The sequence below is a fragment of the Varanus komodoensis genome, unplaced genomic scaffold, assembly GCF_004798865.1.
Source record: "Varanus komodoensis strain SLA01 unplaced genomic scaffold, ASM479886v1 scaffold10, whole genome shotgun sequence".
Classification (NCBI taxonomy): domain Eukaryota; kingdom Metazoa; phylum Chordata; class Lepidosauria; order Squamata; family Varanidae; genus Varanus; species Varanus komodoensis.
In genome coordinates, this window is record NW_025335269.1 from 22441652 (window position 1) to 22462977 (window position 21326).

The following is a 21326-nucleotide window of genomic DNA, read 5'->3' on the forward strand; positions in this document are numbered from 1 at the left end:
TTTCCCATTCAACCTAACAAAACAAAAAACAAATGCCATTCCCATTCAGGAATTGGAACAAAGGAAACTGAGCTTCAAGGTGAAAATTGGAGAACACCAACAAGCCAAACCCCTCACTGATTCTCCTATCTCTAACCTACAACATTTGGTGATCTCTCGGCAGCACCTACATCATCTCTGTTAACTGGGTTTGTATGATTACCAGCTTAAATGGACTGAAATCCTGGTTCAGAGTGTCAAATCCAGCAGTACTTCTTTCCGGGGCTAAAAAAAGGTAAAGGTTTCCCCATGACATTATAGTCCAGTCATGTCTGACTCTAGGGGGCGGTGCTCATCTCCATTTCCTAGCTGAGGGAGCCAGCGTTTGTCCGCAGACAGTCTCCATGGTCACGTGGCCAGCATAACTAAACACCGAGGTGCACAGAATGCTGTTTACCTTCCTACCAAAATAGTACCCTTTTAATCTACTTGCATTTTTAATATGCTTTCGAACTGCAAGGTTGGCAGGAACTCGGATGGAGCAAGAAAACTCACCCTGTGGTGCAAATTCGAATCAGCGACCTTTCGATCAAGCTGCTCCCACCTAAATTTGGCTTCCTCCTGCACTTAAAAAGGTTATTTGCAGGTGTCAGACTTACAACATGTTTGGGGAATGACACACCTCCTCCACTTGTGCTCCCCCACAAGGTCCTTAAAGCTCCTTGTACTTTAAAAGTTTCCTGTGAGGGTCAGTGAACTGGGCTTGGAAAATGAGGCTGGGGGGGATGATGTTCTTTGAGCTCTTCAGAACAATACTCTGGGAGAAGAACAGGAGGAGCAAGTGCTCAGGCACCTCAGCGTAAGAGCCAGAAAGTGGATAGCTGGATACCCTTTTCATTGCAGACCCAATTTGACCAACTAGGTAAGTAGCAGATACTCCAAGGATCATATCAAGGGGAAGTGAAAGTTGCTTAGATGTCATAAAAGCATTTAACATAACTAAGCTGAGTTTGGAGAGTGGGGAAGAAGGGCAACAAACTTTTGGCTGTTTTTAAGTGGACTGATGTGAGAGACCCATGTGTCAAACTGTGATAATGTCAAGCTTTCCTTCACTGCAGAAAGGCTGGGAGCCTCGTTGACTTGGCCCAGACTTGACATCTTTCCTTTCCCACCCTCCATGCCCAGCCTAGTGCCCCCCAGAGGCTTTGAACTACAACTCCCAGCATTCCTAACTATTGGCCACACTGAGACGGATTGGAACTGAAGTCCGACACAACTTTAGGTAAAGTTGGAAAGGCTACTCCTAGCCCCAGGCTTTCAATCCTAGTTTTGCTAACTACTCACTTTCTACCCTTCTCTCCCCCAGGACAATCAGCACAGGGGCTTTTTCAATCAATGACAAACCTTTAAGCTGTCATTTTAACTTTGGTTAAGTAGATCAAAAGCTCCTTTGTTAAGTGGCATTAAGATTACAAGATTGTGTTTTCTAATGGATGGTATTAATCAATTATCCAGACAGTTCTTAAGTGTGTTGGGGAAAACTGAGTACTTCAGCCTCAGGTAAAGTCGGTGTACCTGCTGGGTGGCAACTGTAGCTAAACAGATCTATGAAAGGGGGATTCTGCAAGTTTGTCTAGTGAATATGATTAATGCAGGGGAAATTAAAGAGCATCAGCACAAATTCCTATCCCTCCCCTGCACTACCTATATGGCAGGCTATGGAGCATGGAGTTCAGTCTCAATGATATGGTCTATGCAGAGTAGAGGCTGGTAACCTTGGGTCTGGAGACTCTATCCAACTATCTATTTAACATCTACATGAAACTGCTGGGAGAGGTCATCAGGAGGTGTGGGCTGCGGAACCATCAGTACGCTGATGATACCCAGCTCTACCTCTCATTTTCCACCAACCCAGGTGAGGCAGTGGCTGTGCTGAACTGGTGCCTGGCCGAGGTAATGGGCTGGATGAGGGCCAATAAACTGAAGCTCAATCCAGACAAGACGGAGGTCCTGTTGGAGGGTGGTTCGGGCCTCGGGATGGGGGACTTGGGCCTTGCCCTAAATGGGGTTGCACTCCCTCTGAGGGACAGGGTTCGCAGCTTGGGAGTGCTCCTCGACCCTGAGCTGTCTCTAGCAGCTCAGGTGATGGCGAGGAGCGCTTTCCTTCAGCTTCGGATGATACATGAGCTGCATCCCTTCCTGGAGAACGACTGCCTGGCAACAGTGACACATGCTCTGGTAACTTCCCAATTAGACTTCTGTAACGCGCTCTACGTGGGGCTACTCTTGAAGACAGTCTGGATACTTCAATTGGTGCAGAATAGAGCTGCCAGGTTGCTGATGGGGACTGGGCGTTGTCCTCATATAACCCCAGTTCTCCGTCAGCTCCACTGGCTCCCAATTGAAGTCCGGGCCCAATTCAAGGTGTTGGTTATGACCTATAAAGCCCTAAAGGGCTTGGGACCTGGATATCTAAAGAAACACTTGCGCCCATATATGCCCTCCCACCCCTTGAGATCAGCAACGGATGCCCTTCTCTGGGAACCCTCTGTGAATATTAGGAGGGTGAGTACCCGGAGGAGGGCTTTCTCTGCAGTGGCGCCCCATCTATGGAATGCGCTCCCCAGAGAGGTCCACCTGGCGCCATCATTATTTGTTTTTCGGCACCAGGCTAAGACCTTTTTATTTAAAACTTATTTTAATTGCTAAATTATTGTATTTATTAGGTTTTTAAATTAGCCGAGAATGCACTGGGGGGGTTTTAAATGTTTTTTTTTTTTTGTATTTTTTGTGAGCCGCCCCAAGGCTTTGTTGTGATGGGGGCGGCATAGAAATGTTTTAAATAAATAAATAAAATAAATCTAGCATTCTTCAGGTAGTCCCACCAATTATTTGGTCTTTCCCCGGCTTCGTGTCTTTTTCCTCACCAAGGAAGACTGGCTTTTCTAAAACGATTACTGGTAGTGAGCTTTAATATAGTGTGTGTGTGCGCGCAATTTTGACCCCTTTGCCTTTTATACCATCCACCAATGATACTTCTCCAAAATAGATTTTGGTCCTTTGTTAAGTGAAGGATACATAAATAACACATATTGCAGTGTGCCACTTCCAGGGCAGGTGAGAGTGGAGAGTGTCAGAAATTACATTATTCTTGCAAATTGTACAAGGTGAAGCTGTATAAAGAAAAACAAATCATTCTGTTTCACCTTCTACAATTTGTTTCATAATTAAAAGCACTCATTTGTTCCTTCTCATTTCTGCATGAGTTCGTGATTTGTTTTTAAATTCTTCACAAAAATGTGGATGCATTTTATATGCATTCCCCTCAATATACACATTTTGTATGTAATTTTCTCTAATATACTTTTTGGAGGAATAAAGATTTCCCAATATATGAGCTTTCTCATATGCTAGTTTACCAAATTTACACATTCTTCACTTTTGTTGAGAGAATGTGTCACAGAATTCAAAAAATGCATAAAGGTTACACATTAGTTTGGAAACTGCAAATTAGGGTAATCCGTGTCATCTTAATGCCTCCTTCCCCTGTCTACAGGAGTCTCTAATTCCAGATCAAACTGATTGCAAGCTGCACATTTTGCCCCTTATTAGCATTATAAGTAGGAAACCATCCAACAATACAGGCAGCAGGCAGCATTAAAGTTGCTGAGGTTTTTACTCTTTTATGGCAGCTAAAAACTTGTGAAAGAAGCATGAAGGATAAGACTGGCAAGGAGATTTAAAATAGTAAAAAGTCAACTTGCCACCAGATGAATGTTTAGCATTGCTGCTAGGCTACTCAGTGTTATCCTAGCATTCATTTTTAATGTCCTGTATTCATCCTGCTTAATTCGCTGGTTAAATCCAAATGGCTCAGGGGACCCTTGAAAGACAATAATTCATAAAATGTCATAGGAACACAGCAGTGAATGCTCTTAGAAATGTTTGCTTTCAGATCAGGTCACTTCATGGTGCATATTGAATAAAAATCCAAGAAAACGGGTGTCGGGGGGAGATTAGAGCCTTTTCACAACTGTCATTAAAAAGGTATACACAACTGAAGGAAGAATCATCTATACACTATTTGTATATATATAGTGCACATTTGTATACATCTTTTTAGAAGAGTTCAGATTCTTTAAAAAAAAGTTTAGACTAATATATTTCTTTCTGCATACATGGGCTGTAGTCATACCTAAAGCAGACCCACTGAAAATATAGAAGCATATATTAACTCAAGTCCCATTGATTTCAATACACACAGAGAGATGGGTCTATATTTATGCTGGATCTACTCGGTGGGAATTTCCTACCTCTCCGTCCTAAGGCAGCCCCTCCAGCACCCCTGAAAATGCTACCAAGAGTCCAATAGTGGGATGCAACCCAAGATATATAATGCAGTCTTCACCATGCATATCCCAGAACTGAATCATGTAATGTTAGTGATAAAAGTCCAGTCCCATGTGTTTTCCGAGCTAGCCAATGCATTAAGAAAATCTTCTGTTATCTGGCGGTTGTTGGCTCCCTCGAGCTACAAAAATGGTACAAAAGAAGATCCTAAGAATGGAACCTGTGTTTATCTGCACCATATGACATGGAAGTTCCACCCATACAAGATTACATTTAACTTTCTCTCTACTTAGTAAATGTGTATAAATAAATTTGAGGATCACATCAACTTTTCATTGATTTTAAGTCTGACCTGCAACAGTTTTTAGCCTTTGCCAGGTGCACTAAAGAATGTTTTTTTTAAGTTAATTGATACATCAGCAGACAGAGTTCCAAAAAATTAAGAAGCATTCTGCATTTCTGCAAGAATACAATCCAAGAACCTATTAAAGATTTCCTAGGAACACCTGATACTACAAAATCACTGGAATGAAGTGATTAGTTACAGACCTAGATATAAGACCAGGTGCAGTTCTGCATGAGTGGGTGAACATCTGGAGGAAACTTGTTCCCTGCATAAGCCCTATATCAGTCTTGCTCACCAACTGCAGCAAGAAAGGAGACCAGTAAATAGTCTATCCTTGACTGTGTTTGATGCCCTGCAGATTGGTGGATGAAGCATTTGTCTCTTAACTTCAATTTACCCACACATCTTTTAGCCCTCATATCTCAAATCTTTTTATGAGCTTCCATTGATCCCTAAAGTATCATACATTACCCTGTAAAGGGGTTTCTTGCTTCCATTCACTAGAATACAAAACTCTATAACTCAGACTCCAATTACAATTTAATTCTCCCCACAATATCAAGTCCTCTTCTATAAGCCTCTTGATCATTTAAATACTTTACCAAGGAATTTCAACTGTCTATAGTTTGGTGCATATATTGATCCCAACATGAGTGGTCCTGTACCTTCAAACACACCTTTAACACTTTCTTTTTAAAAAAAGTGTCAATTTTTTCCATTTTGGAATCAAAATTTGCATATATGTCTACTCCCTCTGATTTAGCAGTACCAGACACATAGAACTGTTGGCTAAACATGGGGTGCTTCAAATCCTTCTCTTTTTAAATCAAAAACAAGATTTGAGGAGTCCTTTTTTTAAGACAGTCTATAATTCTTGTTCCTTTTCCTATACCCCTACTTACATTTAGTGTACATATGTAAACATGTTTCTAACACATACACCAAGACCAAAAAATGCACATTTTTTCAACTCCATGCCTCATAACTTTCTTGATCTTTCCTTCCTTTTCCCTCACAACTTGGAAGCATGCAATGTAATCATGGCCTTTGCTTAATGGAAGCATCTCTTTTAGCCACTTTAAAAATGTTTCCTTTATTGAAAATTAACAAAACAAACATTTGGACACATACATTTAACACGATCGATATTCCTAACACTCTCTCAATCTTGTCAGGAAATCCTGGTTTAGCAGCCGCAAAAATGTACGCTCAGATCCACAGGGAGACACCTTCACCTCAAACCACAGCAATTTTATTGGTGACAATAACCCAGGTAAAGCTTCTCTGCAGAGACAAACCTTTACAACTGTGCTGCCGGGTAGAAGTATGCCCACCAGCACCAAATTTCCACAACATATACCGAATATTTTATAGGTTTTGAGTCTCATACACAGGAGTGGGGTTGATAAGCAAATAATGGGTACATAATGTACATATTCATAGTCAAAACAATGTGAGAAATCTGCAGAGGGAACATAACATAATAGTACAGCAAATATCAATGATTACAGGATGTTGACATGACAAGCAGAAAGGTTGAATGAATATCAAGTAGCTCTCCTTGGGAGTCATATTCAGCAGAGGATTAACTTTGCAACTAAATGTAGCAAATGCCTTTGGTGAGAGGAGAATCTCAGTCTCTTAAAGGGACATTATATATAAGGGGGGGGGGGGGGGGGGAAGGAGCCTGGCTTGGAATTCTGTTTCTTTCTGGTCAAGAGCAGCTGGAATACTGCAGGTTTGATTTTATCATAAAGGCACATATAAGCAACCTCTCTCTATAAAGAATTATTTGGATTTCCCCAATAATCTATATTCCTCTCCCCTCCCACTCCTTGAGTTACATAAAATATGTATTTATTTTATAAAATTTGTATGCTGTCCACTACTTGCATCTCTGGTATAAATATAAAATAAAGTCTCCAGCCCTTCAGAATGCTTGTTGGTTATACAAACACTGTTAGAGCAACCATAATGATTCATAACTTGCCCTTGATTCTGTTAGTATATTAGATAAATGGTAATCAAACAGTAGTCCAATCAGAGCTCTGAATTCAGGCAGCCATTCACTAGGCTTGCAGGCCACACTCTCTTGGCAGAGTTGAGTGTTGTTGTTAGTTTTCTATATGGCCTGTAGCCAAATCTCTCTGGGCAGTTCACAACAGGATATAAAAACAAGAAAATTAACAAAACATTTTAAATTAAAATAGCATGAAAATATATTAAAAATACAATAACAAAACCTTGCCAAAGTTAAGCATAACTTTTGGAAAAAATAAATCTTATATTACCTGTACTAGGTGAAACCTGAAAGCCGTTCTTAATGCTGGTTCAAACCTCTTGGTGGAAAAACATCCCATCAAAGTAAGGCATCTTCATATGCAGAAATTGTGTTGCCTGAAGAACTTTTGTCCGGAGTCAAAAATAGCCCCCTTGGCAACTAGTGTTAACTTTCATATTGATGCAGAGTGAACAAGCAAACCTTAGCCTGCCTACTTCTATTTTGACAAAACAGCAACCACAGTGCCTAGATCTGGAAAGTGCTCCCAATCTTAACTGGGGCTTCTTTGCAGATTTCTGCTTAAAGTAACCCCTGCCTGTTGCTCTTTACCACCCAAAGCACTCTTCACTTCAGTGCAGACCTCCAATGCAAACTGGAAGTACATTCCAGATTGAGCCCCTGCCCCTTCAAATCAAACAGTCCAGGTCAAACACACTTTCTAAACAAGTAACTTGCATTGTTAGTCCTCTCAGACCTTGATCTAGATTTTCTATATTATTGACTTTATTTGAATGAATAGTTTCAGAGCTGCTAATTAAATAAATGTGTCAAATGTACAATCTGTGATGCAACTAGAAAAATCTACAGAGAACAAATCATTTACATCTGTCGAGAGTAATCAAGGTGAAAGTCTCTGGCCCAATTAGAAGAACTCAGAGAAGTCAAGTTATCAAGTATTCCAACAGAAAAAAATCAGACTGTCATGAGTAGGGACACACCTACTGGTTAATATGTATGTTTATTCAGTGCTTTTTTTGTAAGAAAAAAGGTGCCGGAACTCATGAAATTATTTACCTTTCACACGTAGTCAATCACTGTACACACACACACACACTCGTCAGTTGTGTAACAAAACATAATGGTCGCTGCCTGTAGTAAGCACTCAGCCCGCAACCACATGACCAATCACAAGCCGAGCAGCGCCATCGCAACCAGCACAGACGAAGTATGCATGCATCGGATTCCACAAGCAGCCCACATGCACCGTTTTAATGATTTTGCTGCCAACCTGCTACATTCAACAGGGTGATTCAAATCCACATGGACCAAACATCAAATTTTCAAAAGTTACTTTTAAAACTTGGAAAATCTGTCAAAAAAAAGGTGCCGGAACTCTGTTCCGGTGCATTCTATGACAAAAAAAAAAGCACTGTGTTTATCTGTTTAAAACTTTTTTATGCCAAGGATCAATTCAACATTTCCAGAGTGGTTTATGTCCCATCCTGTGTGAAACAGGCCAAATAGATTGAAGAAAAGCATATCAGCAGTACTGTTTATGAATTAGGGTTAATTTTTTAAAAATAATTAAGCAAGACAATCAACAAATCTGTAAGGCAGAATGCCTTGGAACTGCACAGTACTTATTAGAACAATGCATTTATAGTTTAGTTCATCCCCTGACAACTTTCTCATAGGCCAATTCCCTTCCCAATGCTGGGAATTTTCCTTCATTCATACCTCCTCTAAGGACAACCTTTTCAAGATGCAGCTCAAACACTCATCCTTGGGTTGGTTCCTTCTTGTTCTCTCTTTTTTAGGAGCAGTTCTCCTATTGCTACATACACACAAGTTTTCTCTTTAACCCTGTATTTGTAAGAACAAAGGAAACATCGTCTGATCCGACATTCACAATAAGGAATAAATATGCAGCAAAAAGGTAGTCACTTCCTTGAGAACTGGGACAATTGGATTGTGCTGCTTTGCTGAAATATGATGGTGGCAGGGTATGCAGTAACATAACAAAGGCACCTGCTGAGATTGGTCCATGTTTTGCATTGTGCTCATTCTTAAACTGTGGCATGGGAGTGAGGGTGACACACTGCATGAATAATGTTTTCTTCCTGAATACCAGAGTCCATTAACCATGACTGTCTGGCCAGGTTTTTCTCATGGGGTATATTTCCATTTAAAATGCCAGCTTTAGGAAGGGATTTAAAAGGGTTGTACGGCGGGCAACAGTCTGGGAGAAGCCAGCTGTTGTAGGACCAACCCATAGTCAGGAATAGAGGGCAGACCAGAGGCAAGGTAAGAAACAAGGACTGAAGAATGACCAAGGATGCAGTATTACACTAAAGCTCGGTGGACCTTACTGCTCAAATAATGCTCAGCTGGAACAGGAAGACTTACATTCCATCTTGGGTGGGCAAAGTCAGTTGGCTGTCCCAAGGTAATTTACTGGGAATATGCTCCTCAGAGAGTTCATCTAGTGCCAACTCTTTATTCTTTCTGGCTTCAAACACAGACCTTTAGTTAACCAGTGTTTTAATTATTAATTTTAACATCTATATAATTAAATCCAATATAAGTTTAAATCATATTTTAGTCAAGTACTATTAATTGTTCTGATATTTTACTGCTGTAAACCATCTAGAGATTTTCTATGGAAATATAGACAGTATAAAAAATTTTAAATAAAATATAAAAATAGAGCAGGTGCAGTTCAGTGGTTCACCGCACTCAGAAGCTGCATACAGAATCATCCATTCCTGGCAGCCTTGTTCATTCTCCTCATATTCCAACTTTGCTCTGCTCCTAACCTGCTTCTTCAAGCTAGCAATGTTAGCACAAGTGACACAACTACTTCACACTACGTTTCTAAAGGGTACATCTATTTTAAGTTTACACCTAAAAACATTGTGCGTTAATGCAACAGACACATGTACTATACAACTTCTCCATCAGGAAGCCATGGTGTGTGTTCCCTGTGAGCCTACAACAGCAAACCCAAATTTGTCTCTCTGTAATGTGAGAAATGACCCTCCTCTGTAGCTCTAGGCATTGGCAGAACGTGCTAAGAATCATAAAACAAAACTCATACTAAATCCTTATGCTGCCAACTCTAAGTTTATCCCTTCGCAAATCAGCTTTTCATTTTGCTGACATCAATCCTTTAGAACAAGCACCAGCTCTGTGAGAACATAATACTTTCTCCCAATTTCCAGTCTTCATGTTCACAAGCAACATCTGTCAACATGAGAACAAAATACCTGATTTCCCCAGATTTCAGAAGCAAAAGAAGCTGTTCTTTTTCATGTTAAACCAAATATAATTAAAACAATACAGGATGCAGGATAAAAAGAAGAGAATAGGAGAGGGACACAGAAGTGGTGTATGGCTTCCTATGATTTTCTTCCCTTCCCATCTTAAAATCAAATATGCCCATGGCCATATGCAAGCTGTGCAGCAAGATTTTTCTTGAGGTTATGACTCTGCCATACATGATTCTACTCCATTCCAAGGCAATCACACAGGCAAACTACAGGACAAATCTGTAATATCCATTTCTAAGCACTGTTTACCTTTTAACTGAACATTCAATTATTTTAAAAAAAACCTGTTGGTTTAAGACCAGTGTTAAGGCTATGGAGTGTTAGCTCAAGCTGCACAAAGCCAGGAAATTGGAAGCTAAGGATAGGCCCCACACTCAGAAATATTATGCAATGATCCAAATTGTGCTTGTCCGTAGCTTACCCTCCATGCACACACACTTTTTGTTGGTCTGTCAGGACCAAATCCAGATGAGGAGGATGGAGTGCCTGGGACCAGCAAAGACACCCCACATGATGCATCTCTACGCATTGCTAGAGGAATCCTTCTGAGAACTGACCAAGGCCTGTTTGTTGTTTGTGCCCGAGTACCTGGTTAGGATTTAAGAGATAAGTGCTAGCAATGTGCTCAAGTTGTCTTGTCTTTTGTGAGAGAGGGGGCGGCACTAGTAACCTAAAAAAGTCAGGGTCATAGGCCAATAGAACAAAAAATCTGCAAATGTGTATATACCAATCTACATATGAACATATATCATTTAACTTTCATAGAAGGCAATCTAATTAACCTACAGCTTACTTACAGGACAGACCTGTGCAACGCCCAAATTGTGCTGGCTGAAAGCATAACCTCCAAGCACCTACACCTTTTTCAGGCTCAAATCAAAATGGGGAAATTGATGTGCTGGAGACCAGCAGAGAGAAGTATGGCGCCTTAAACATTTGCCAGTTAATTGCATTCTGAACATGGCACAGTGGCCAGGGAGAGTGCAGGAATGTATCATAGACTGGAATTATCTGTGTAGATTTACACAATTATTGGGGAGTGACCCCATTATACACAAGAATTACTTCTCATTCTTCCCCATGGCCCCTGTATCACCAAGAAGCAGAGTCTAGGTTCTGCCTGTCCAGAAATCTGTACACTCATATGTTACTTTGCCCCAGATACAAACCCTGCTCCTCATTCAAATCCTTTTTGTAAGCAGGTAAAAGGCCTGGGCCAGTGTGAAGGAAGCAACAGATAAGGAGGCCTGTGGTGTTTCAGCTGAAATGTGAGCAGCTGCTCTTATGTTCATCAGGACCTTGCTGCCTACACTGGCCCAGGGCGCACATATTACCACCCAGAAGCAATCAGCTGGGCAGGTCTCCGCATCCAGGTGGCAATGGGGCTGCTAAGGTAATTTTCGACTGGATTATGAAAATAATGAATACAGTGTCTTCTTGCTATATCTCCTATTGTCTGCTAAGGGAGTGAGTCTTAAGGGTCCTAGTAACTCCAAAGCTATTGAATCTAGAGGGAAGAAATAGGCTATTAAGGCAAATGGGTATCTTAAAACATCTGGAACATGGTTCAGTAGTTCCAACGCCCAGGTACACCACTCTTAACACCGCCCCAGTGAGGCCAAGCTATTTTGTATGACGTGCTCCCTTTGTGTGCAGGCTGCCCTTTCTCCGCATCAGAATACCCCCTTGCAAGCTCCGAGTTCGTGTGACAAGAGGCCGGAGTGGACAGCTAAATCGTGGTCTGCCTCTGGAGTGCACATAGCCATGGTGGTAACCTATGTTTGGTACTGACATGTCATAGCCTACATTCTGTCATGACATAGTGCTATTGTCACTTTTTTTCCCTGCTGAGAAGGAAGCAATAGGAAGGAAATTCTGAGCTAGTACAGCTGCTTTATTGACTGGCATGTGGGCATGTATTGCAGCAGTATAGGTTAGAGGGTATGTGTGCTCCTCTACTGGGGTACCCCTGTTCTCTTCTCCCTTAGCTGTAGGGTCAGTGCATCTCCACCAGCAGAGAATTGTTCCACTTGTGGTGCATTCAGAGGTGTCGGGCCACCACATCTATCCTAGAAGTGGTGGATATGGTGTTCCACCAGCATGGCAGGGTTTCTTCCTCTCCTCAGCTAGTAGACCTTGGATATAGGCTTGCGTGTTCTGATATTTCTCCTTCCCTGCCCATGGTATTCCTAGGGTGGGGCAGGGAAGGGAGGCTTCCTGCTCATGAATTTTCTATCAGAATACAACTTAGCAATACTTCTATATTGTTCCGAGTCTTATAAATATGAATTTTACTGCTCTCATGCACCACTGTGTTCTGTCAGAGCTTAATATTAGATTAGTCCTTCAGATAATTGCTCCTTCTCAGGTTACCCAATTATTTCCCTCCCTATATAGTTGTCTTTGTATTTGAAGTTTTAGCATACTGATTAAATACAAGAGTGTGTCATTGTTGATTTTAACTTTAAAGTACTTTGAATTAAGAGTTTTTAACTTGGGGCATATCTGAATGAAAATGAGTGTCTGTTCAGATAAATTACTTTCCCTTTTCCAAAACATGTTTCCTATTATTTAAGTTTTGAATTTGAAATTGAACTCTTGTTCTGAGCCATGACTTATTTGCTTCTCAGTTAAATGTCTACAGATCATTGTAATGCTCTGAATTTTATTCCTTTCCTACTAGATCTCCATCCAAAGGGGATTATTTAAATCCTAGTGGTGTTTTTTTTAATTCAAAGTAAATTGAAAGCGATATTTAGTGAGTAGCAGGGCAAGTCAGACTTTAACTACCATCACCTCATGCTGGGTGGGGGAGAACCTCATGCTACCCCTTTCCTTTCCAAGTCAAAGTGGCCTAGCATCTAAGGACAGCCAAATTATTTTGTGACTTGAGGCAGAAAATCCCACAAGCACCTTTTCCTTTCACTGGCAATAGAAATATAGTAACAAGATAAGCATTTGCTGAAATTTCATGAATCTCCAATTCAGCTGCATCAGGTGGCAACCTAACTTTACACAAGCATAGGTCATTGCATGCAACTATATTCATATACTATTAATGGGCTTCCCAGAGGCAGCTGTTCAACCACCACAAGAACAAACATAATGCTGGACTAGAAAGGCCCTTGCTCAGATTCAGTTGAGTATTTACTGACCGTAATTTGCCTGATCTTTACCCTTAAAGTGAAAGTTACCAATTTGGAAATGCTGGTAGAGGGCATAATGCACTGAAGGCTAATTCGAAAGTCTGTGTAGGGAGGGTTTGTTCCACCTATACAGCTGTTGTGTCCACCATGCATAAATTCAAGTATGCTTCATGTGCAGTGAACACAAATGGGCTAAATCCATGCTGAGCTCAGTAAGCAAAGTCCACAAAATCACAGGTGAACAGGCAATTTCAGTTTGTGGCAGGCCAGTGCTTAGAACCAGATTGCCATATGCACGTTCAATTTGTGCAGTAAATTGAAAAAAGCAGCACACCCAGTGGTCACACAGCTGGTCCTTTCTCACTGCAATCTACATAAGCACCAGAAGAATGATTGTGATATTAATTGGGTAGAATTCACTGCATCAAGGAACACCCTCATTCACATTTTCTAACCATTACATGATTAGGAACAACAATGGTTGATGAATGTGTTAATGTTCTTACTTTAAACAGTGCATTAAAACCATCATCTTCCTCCTGTTTAGAATCATGAAAGTATTATTTAGAGCCCAGCTTGTTTGTGAAAGAGTTTTCTGGCAGAAATGAGTGTGGGATGCTAATACTCCTATTTGTATGCCAGCCACAAACCATGTTAGAATTGCCACCGACCATGAATATTCCATCAATAAAATTCAGCCAGCATTTCCCACTTGCAAGTCAATAATCACAATAATTTATTTACCAGGAGACCCACTGGCAATAGTTCCAGGGCAAATTGGAAAACTTCAATATGCAGAAGGAATAGTAATGCTTCAGATCATCATCATCATAGTGACTGAGGTCCTGTAAACCTTTTCAGGGATCACTCAGCTGGCAATTAAATAAAAGTAAGGGGTAAGCAGCTAGCAAAGGTGTATTCTACATGTTATTCTTGCATTTAAAATTTCAGGAAAGAACAATTGAGAAATAAAACAGCTACTTGAATGCAGCATGGCAAAAGTCTTTTTATTTCCCATCATGAAAATGGGGTTTAAGATGATTTATCATATGTTATCAGTCTCTCTCTGCCTCCCCACAAGTTCCCAGTTCAGATCCTGTGTTTAAAATAAAGTTGACAAGAGCCATTTCTTTATGTGCTATTTGATCAAAGTTCACCAGTATGGTGCCTTATGGACACCATTTGCTGGCAGACTTCTCAAAGAGCCTGTTGCCTCTCCTGATTAGAATATTATGGTTTTGCAACCTTTAAAAAAAATTTACAGGAATGCTGCAAAGCAGCGTATTGCCCTCCAGCTCCATCTTTATTTGGTCTCAAAAGTGTAATCTCTTGTTTAAGAGTCAAGACCACACCTTGGCTTTGTATTTAGGCTCTTGGGCAAGTGCCTTTTATTCACCAGTCAGTTCTGAGAGAGTTCCATACATACCATAGTTCACTTCAGGTATCTTTTGTTTAAAAAAAAAAAAGAATTGAAGTGCCTGATCCTGCCTCTTCTTGGAAGCTAAGATTTAAGTGTTGTGAACTCCCCAGAGAGCTTTGGCTACAGGTTATATAGAAATGTAACAACAAACAACATTATATTTATGAAGCACCTTTTAAACATTTGAAGCTACTTATGAACAAGAACCTTGGCAATCCTTATACTATCTCCGCAGGTTTTGTTATCCGTATTATCCCCATATACTTCAGCTGAAGCTGAGGAATGGCAGTGTGATGTTTGTGTGACAATACATTCCACTGTGGATACTTCTAGGTAGAGAACCCCTAGTGCTACTAACCCAAATTCATTTTGCAGCCGTTTCATCTTTTCCTTCTTAGTTAAGTTTTATGGTAAGAAAAAAACACAGCTGGGTTACAAGTAAAAGGCAACTATGTCCGGACCCCCAGTAGAATTCCGTGATAAAAACAAAGCAATTGCACACAAAAGGCTTCATCTGGAAGCACCCTATAGCCAAAGAGGCTTACCCATGAGTGAGTGTGATTGGGGTTGCAGCACTCTGTGCCTGAAAAAAGATATGGGGTAGTGTTTAATTTACTTAGAATTTCTAGAAAAATGCTCTGTGATGGTGATTGTGAGGGATATAGAGGTACTACTCCTTCCCTTTTAGACCTCCCTTCTTCAGGGGACAAGGGTAATAAAAATCTAGCTGCTTGACTTGCTTCAGTTTGCCTCACTCTTCTGTGGGTCTGAGAAACAATTTGGCTGTGACTTCAGAAAAAGTGGGACTGGGTATCAAGCCATTAAGCATATACATACTACTCCCCCACAAAGCTAGAAATAGTAATGAGTGGACCTCTCAATTCCAGTTTAGTCATTGTTTTCAATCTTAAATTTGGTTCATCTTGAACTTTAAGAATTTTTACAATCAGAAATTAGCACGAAGCTTCATAAACATCTTCATATGCACATTTCTCCTAAGACATGGATCGTGGTACCCAGCTTTGCCAAGAACACAAGTATTTGCAAGCAATTCAGGAGATCCAAGTTCTAGCACAAGCCAATGTAGTATCAGAGTTAAGAGCGCCAGAATGGGAACCTGGATGATCTGGGTTCCAGTCCCCACTTGGCCATGAAATTCACTTTGAGCCAGTCAGATTTTCAGCCCACAATTTCACCATCTTATTTTTTTTTAGGATAAAATTGAGATATGTAAACTGCACTGAATTCCTCACAAGAGGAAGGGATATAAATGCAATGTAATAAACAACTTCCCTATTATATTTTATATTGAAATCTTGTTTTCACTAATGTACACATTTATGTGTGCATTCCCCCCCCCCCCCATATACACATTTTTGCATCCAATTTTGAATGGAGAATCTAATTGCAAAATTCAGATAGGCTTCAGTTTGTACTGGTTCAACAGCCTGAAATTAAGTTTGGAATAAAATGTCAGCCGAACAAATGTTCTCCCAAATCCCAGGCAAATGGAAGGTGGCAATTCAGTGCTGCAACATCTGCACATAGTCAGAGGTTATCACATCACATTACTAGGAACATGTGTTTCAAATGTTAAGGGGACTCACAGAAATGAAACCATTATTCTTGGTGATAGCGATGAAATATTAGGTTTTTCAACAATAAAGAAAACACCACACAGCCCTCTAAGGCTGAAAGGGTTGAAACCAAATACCTTATCAATGTATCAAGTATTTCATGGCAATTTTAACTTTCCAACTGATTCCCATCCCTGGATGGATTCCTTGCACTTCTCTACTTTGAAACTGGCCAAGCAGTGGCAAGATCCACCTGGTTCCCAGACCATTTCTAGTTCAAACTCATCTAATGAGTAACAGCTATCTAAGCAATTGAAGTAAGGCCAACAGAAAACTAAGTGACCTTCCCACATCTCTCTGGATAATCTAAATGCCAGCAAGCAACTGGATAAGACTATCCAGAAATAACTTTAACAAACTCCTCACAGGAAACTCTAGACACAGGAAACATCAAACAGTAAAAACAGCAACAGTCAGCAAACTCATGTCCCAATGGAGAAGAAATGAAGAATAAAATTGTCTTATGATCAGTGGTCTTCTGTCCTTTTCCACCCCAGACCTGGACTTTCTCTGAATGAATCATGTAGCTTCATTTGGGATTACCCCACATATGTTCTTGTTTGGATTTATCCTGATTGCTAGGCCAATGTCTGCCCTGTAATGGTGAGATCCCAACATAAAATTTATTATGAAACTTCATCTTTCATGGTGTGTAAATGCTACTTTATCTTGGACAAAATTTTGACTGCCTGAAAAACTTCTTTATCTAAATTTATTGTAATTTGACAATTGTGTTTGAAACCTGTACCAATAGTACAAGGTCTGTACTATTTTAATGGATTATAACTATGAACTCTTGTCATTTTGAATCTTATAGTGGGGTGCAGTTAGAAACTTTGTCTTTCCTTATCCAGAATACTTCCTGGTTTGTATTTATTGTGAACCTTGGGTCCTTGTCTGCATAATCCATATTCTGAACTATCTTGTAGTACTTTAAATTCTAACCATATGAAGTGGAAACCCATATTGGAACTTTTTCTTAAATGAAGCATGAAGCTGATCGTAAATACCTTTGCTACCTAATTTATAGGGGGTTGTATCATTAAGTTTGTATCACTGTGTCTAAATGTTTGATCTCTGTAACCCACACTTCCTCAGTAAAAGATCTGACTGATCATTGTGTTTCTTTGTAAGCTTGTCATTGTGTGGCAAAAAGGCATGTCCTAACACAGGTGTATACAACAGATGTTCCTTTAAATAGTCTGATTCCAAGCTGGTGCTCACATGCTTAAAGGCATTGTTCATTTTAAGTACTATAAAAATTCTAGTTTGGTAAAGGGAGAGAGATCTTCAAAAATGCACTCCGCACACTCAAGAAATTACCAGTCACTACTGCAAGAACAGAGTCAGGATTTTGTCAGAGTCCCAGGTGTGGTAGCCAGGTAAACTTATGAACACCAGAATTCAGACACCTTAATCCCAAGTATTAACCAAAGTCCAATCCAAATTGCAAGCCAATAGTGGATAAGCGCAAACCAGGAGTCAGGACCCAAACAAGGAGACAGTACCTTTGGAGCAGAAGTAGGGGCACAGTCCAGGAGCAGGCACAGGTCCAGGGTTCACAGCCAAGGTTTCATGAAGCAACAGGAAGCACCACAAGTCAGAAAACCTTCATCATTGATGCAGCGTCTGAAGAGCCAGTTCTTATATAGCTCTTCCCTCAGAGCTCCCAGGTGGTGCTCATAAGGGCCCCAGCAGCTGCAGCAGGCTGTGGGTCAGACCCTGCAACCACCAGGGCTGCTATTCTAGCCTGTGACCAGAAGATGGAGCCCTGAAGCTGCCTCAAATCCTGACAGATCTGGCCTGAAGTTGTGGAGCATTTTCCCTGTAGCAGCTGACTAATTTAGGGGTGGTCCTTTTTCAGCTTGTTTGAATATAACAGCTGGCAGAAAGACCCAGCTGTGCAAATGGAACCCTTCTGTATTGACATGACATTATCTCTGGTTAAGAGTTACAAGTCAGAACATAATCCTAGCTAAACAATGGGCATTCATCTTCCCAATAAAGGAGATACTATCAAACCTCTACAGAGGCCAATTCTATTATGGAAACTCTGCAAACCTGCACAATAAAACAAAGGGTGACAGTGGTAAAGTTGGTGAATCTATGGCCTTGAACCTGTTGAAATCAGAGGTGATAGTGTCTGTCTTGGGCATCAATCATTGATTATTTCCTCTAAAGATTTTGCTGCACTCTATTGAAGCTGTCATTACTGATAGTAAAATAAGCAGACACAAGTTCTTCACATTTTATTCCTTATGGTCATCGACCTCTGCACTCTTGTCATTTCTTTCTCATCTAATAAAATGCACCCAGCACTGCATTGGAGCACTTGATTAGGCAAGCCTGCAATTACTGTCATTTTGATCTGTAACACTTTGGATATAAAATGGATTTGGTACTTATTCAAACAGGTAGCCATTATCTTTCAAGCACCTGCTTATTGATTTCAAATGCATGTCCTCCTATCTGTTTATTCACATCAAATAAAATGGCATGGCATTTCTTCAAGAATATATTCAGCTTTGTAATGGGAGCCTAGTTAGAGACTGTTGACATAAGGATGCCAGGCTGACAATGGCGGGTGGAAATTAACTTCTAGTTTTCTAGGGAATTATTCCCTAATTAATCCAGTTTAATCGTAAAACCACTGGGGAGAGATAACCCATTCAAATCTTTGTGCCCTTTCAGCCATCAATGTTCCTTCACTTTTGCTATTATTTCATTTCTATGCTGTCCAATCGGTGAAGTATTCTGGGCATTCACAAAGTCATTCACAAAGTATAGATACAATAGTAGAGCATAGAATAACTAGGATACAATAAAATATGACTTAAAACTTCAATTTAGAAAATGGGAAAGTTTATGGGAAACAGTACAATCCTATGGCTTCCCAATAACATCTGGGAAGTATAGGATTCTTCGGAAGCCCACTTGTGACCTGCTATGAACTTGGAGCTAGCACAATGAAGGCCGAACCCCTACCATCCCCTAACACCTGGTGTTGGAACTACTATGCTTGTCACCCGACTCCCAAAGCGACAACATGGCCTTGTAAGTGAGTGGAAAGGCATGTCGAGGCAAGAAGGATGCTGGAGCCAAAGTTATGCTGCTTGCAATGAACACCCAAGCCTTCCACCTTCTCTGGCTTTAAATCAAGATGGCTGAGAACAGCTGTCTAGAGAAAAAGCATGGTTCAGGAGGGTTGGTGGAAACCACCACTACAATGCTTCATGCTTCACACTGGATGCTCTGAGCTCAAAGGTTTATGAACATTTGTTGTGGGGCGAGAAGGATTATGCCCTACATAGCTAAAACGATTTCAATTAAAAATGATTTCTGAAAAAGAGAAATGGTAGTGATGGCAATAATTTCAAAGCTATTTGACCCACAGTAAAGAGGGCTGTTTCAATTTGTAGCTTTTTCAGAAAAAAATAAGAAAATGCTTGCAAAAACTCAAAAGTATTTTATTTAAAAGCAGAACTGAGGGTTGAAAAGAGGTCCATGCTGCATTTTGGGGATGAGGCATCAGAAATCACAGATCTATAAGCCTCACCAAGTTCTATGTAACTTACTTCCAAGAAAACATACTGATGAATTGGCAAAATTAATAAGCAAAATGATGTTTTGGAGCATTTAAAAATGCTTCATCCAAGAATCACTGGGTCAAATTTTGGGTCAGATCACTTTCTCAGTAACTCTGCATACATTGGCTGTAAGTTATGATAGGGATGAAAGGATGATTTGAAACAAGGCAACAGGATGAGTAAAAATGTAACAAGGAAAATTCCTTAGCCAAAGGAGGAGGGGGAAGAGTATACGGGAACTGGCACATAGAGAAGATAGCAGGACCCTTGCTCAATGACCTCATGACTATTAACACACCCTGCATAGAAAATAATCTCATTATAATTCACCTTTGAGGGACGAAGTGGAAAGGAAGAACAGGTATTGGAGCGGCATGGAATAGGAGGACAGAAAAGATTGTAGCCTCCCAGTACCCTAAGCCAATAAAGCAAAAAAGAGGAGGGAAGAAGCGGCCAGGGAAAAGGCATAAATGTGGGATGTGAACATGTGCTTGGGGAATTGGCAAGGGGAAGAAAACCCTTCTGACTCCCTTTATTGCAATAAAGTTTCAAAAAAGAACTCTGCTGCCTGGTGCATTTGCTCTTCTGAGGAAAGAGTGTTACTAACAGCTTAGTTGCAGGTTGGTAGCTTCATGCAATTGAGCTAAGCACCATGAATGTATCTGCATGTACAGAACACCCCAAGCACTTCATGCCATCTTACTCTACTGATCAAAATCAATTCAGGATACAGATTGAGTTTGCCTAATCTATTGTTTATCACATCTCCCTGTTCAAAACAAAGCAGTAAGGGCAAGCACAGCAAGACAGTGGGCCCCTGGGAGATACATCAATGCACAGGGCTTTTTTTACAACTAAGTAGCAATAGCACAAAGAAACAAACATACACCAATAGACTGAACATGCACTAAAAGAAAAACATTTCAGACAAAACCCCCTGTTCTTTGACAGTCCTTGACCTAAAGATTCCACTTATTTTTATTAACTCCTTTAATGGAATACTGTAACTCACAAGGCTCAGTACAGAAGAATTTGTTGATGAAATGGAGCTTCACTCTGCATTTAGCTTCAACCAAGAAAGTGGGTTTAATAAAGCATACACACCAGCAATTCCAGGAGAGAAACTGAAGTTGCCAGACTATTCCCTGAAAGCAAGAAATGCCTCCCTTGCTTATATAGCATTCCTGGTTATTCAGCAGAAAATAGAAAAGTATCCAATTACTACAGAATGCAAGCTACAACAATCACGGATGAACCAATTAACAAACACTACCCTTATCTGCTTGTTTCGACATTGATTTGCAACAGGCACAGACTTCATCTTGTGCCAAAACAAAATGTGAGTGATAACAGACATAGACTTCATCCTGAGTTAGCACAGATAGGTGTGATTTACTACATCCTGAGTTTTCTTAAGGATGCATACTTGTTGCCTTTTCAGCACAAACACATGGTTCACTTTTCCACTACACCTAGAAGTAGAAAATAAGGCAGAAAAGTAGAAGTAGAAAAGCCTGAACATTTTCTACT